This window comes from Dasypus novemcinctus, chromosome 1 (assembly GCF_030445035.2).
Source record: "Dasypus novemcinctus isolate mDasNov1 chromosome 1, mDasNov1.1.hap2, whole genome shotgun sequence".
NCBI lineage: Eukaryota > Metazoa > Chordata > Mammalia > Cingulata > Dasypodidae > Dasypus > Dasypus novemcinctus.
The window spans coordinates 31,335,976-31,338,393 of record NC_080673.1 but is presented as its reverse complement, the minus strand read 5'-3'; the positions used below and the strand labels follow the sequence as shown (position 1 = coordinate 31,338,393).

The window sequence follows — 2,418 nt, the reverse complement described above, 5'->3', positions numbered from 1 at the left end:
TCAGGACAATTCCAATGTCCTGAAAATGCCCCCATAGTATACCTATTTTTCTCTCTCCCTCTCCTCAGAACCTCTGGAGGTCACTGCCACATCAATAATAAAAGTTATTTCATTGCTAGAATAACAATTAGTCTGTAGTAGGATAACAGTAAGTCTACTGTAGTCCAGCATTCATTCCCAAATCCTGAGGATTCTGAGGTGGTGATGACCACTGTGCCTAACTGAGAGGGAGCTTAGATCCTGTGAGGCAGATGGATGGGAATATCTTGCTTGCAGCTGTAGATTCCCTCTGTCCCTTGGAATGGTCTTTGTCCATCATCATCCCTGTGTTAGTTGTCCTGGGTGAGTCCAATGAACTGGAGATGGGGTGTTACAACTCTGCTGAGATTCAGGACCCAACTGGCACATGGATAGGCCAAAGACTTAAGTCTCTTGCACATAGGACTGTTAACTCTAACACTAACCACAGGTTCAAATAGAAGGGACAGAAGAGTAATGTGTAGAGAAACCATGACTGAGTCCAACTCTGTCACACTGGGGAGAATAAATTGCAAAGTGGGCCTGCTGGCAAAGCACCAAACTCCAGAACTTTCAGTCCTGCCTATAGTGTCTGGATGTCTCCAGAACTCTCAGTAGTCCCAGCATTTGAGGCAATAGTCACAGTAGCAATCAATGGTTTCCTGCTGAGACATGCATAAGCATAACCTCTGGGATGACCTCCCAACTCATTTTGAAGTCTCTAGGCCATATAAACTCATTTGTCTTTACCCTTTCCCCCTTTTGGTAAGAGGCTCTCAGGAGGTTAACTCTTACAATCTATAATACTAGACTATGTTTCAATTTCAAAAGAAAAGGTTCTTAAGTACAGTCATCAATATCAAGGGCTCATTAATGTCCATCCTCCTTCACTAGTCAGTGCACCTATACTTGAGGAATTCTTCCTATCCCATTAGAGAAGGTGGCAGAACTCCAGGATGGGAACTGGGTATTCTTTAGGTTATTGTATGGATCTCCTCCCACCGTGACAATGCCTATGAATACCTGAACTCATTTATATATGCTCTATAGGTATGTTCCAGCTGAACGCTCTCCCCATGCATCTCCCATCAATGACACCCTCACCAATTATCCTCCCCTGCCACAGTTTTAACCCTTCTGGGATCTAATACTCCTTCAAAAATGAAGCCAAGGACTCCCAGCCATCATGCCTCTATCTTTGTCTATGTTCTGCCACTGGTGACCCAGAAAGCAGAGCCAGATGGCTGCGGAGAACTATCAGTCTGTTCTGTGCATGAAGCCAGATGTCAGGGTCTACCGCATTCCACGTTGGGCCTCTAACCGCAGATACAGAGCATCTGACTGGAAATTAGACCACCTGATTGGACTGGTAGCCTCTGAATCACTTCAAAAGGAAAGACTGTCTATGTCAAACTTGAGAATAAAGTTTCAGGGGAGCTCTTTGCTTAAGCACCAGTAGAACAATATCCCGGCATTGTTGTGGAGACAGTAACGATTTCCAGCTGCCATTTTGTAATTTGGATCCAGGATGGCATGATGTGTGGTGCTTTCACTGGTATTGGCTTAGTAGATGGGGTGATAACTTCGGCTTCAGTGTCTCCTTGCAAGATCTTTTTAAGTGGGTGAAACAGGAATCTGAGATTTCCAAAGACTCTTGGGAGAAGGGCACTCATCCCAAGTTAGATCTTGCCTTCAAGGAAGGACAAATCATCAAATTATGTATTGGGAACATTACAAGAAAGGAGGTGCTTCTAAACCCAAGACCTCAGGAGCTGGGGGCCAAAGCTTAGTCCCAAGCCCTCCCAGACGTAAAGTCATTATTTCCCTACCATCCTCCTCAGTTGCCATCAGAAATCATGTCACCACACCACCTGTTCCAAGATCTAACCATGGAGGCAGTAATGCTGATATCCTTTTAGATTTGGATTCTCAAGCTCCTGTCACCACACCAGTACCAGCTCCAGATTCTGCAGGCAATGACTTGGGAGACTTTAGCACTGCATTCAACTCTGTTTCAAAGCAGGCACCACAGTTATCCACCTGGGTCCAGTTCTGAATAGCATTGGCAGGACTTTAAGGACAGACCTGAAGAATAAAAATGACTTCGAGGCCACCAATCTGTGAGGGCATTTAGGAATCCCTTTCTTCCCCAGAACCAAAATTTCCTGGACAAGCTTTTTCATAGCTTCTGCATTGTATTCAAGCTGATTTTGTCACACCTGTTTGTTCTTATTTGCTGCATAGCCATGAGAGTATCTGCCCTCTCCTGCTTTCTAACAAAGGAGGTGAATAATGGCTCTTATCATATTGTGGCTGACCAGCAGGACTCAAATGGCCAGGGTCTCTTTGAAGGGGGAATGACCACAAATATCTGTAAAATTCTTCTCCACCTTTTGAATT

The 2,418-nt window shown here is 44.6% G+C and overlaps 1 pseudogene; it reads left to right on the top strand.

The window, feature by feature from the left end:
• The first annotated feature begins 1,258 nt into the window (after nt 1-1,258).
• On the top strand, nt 1,259-2,074 carry LOC101419129 (adaptin ear-binding coat-associated protein 1 pseudogene; annotated as a pseudogene).
• Nucleotides 2,075-2,418: the final 344 nt, after the last annotated feature.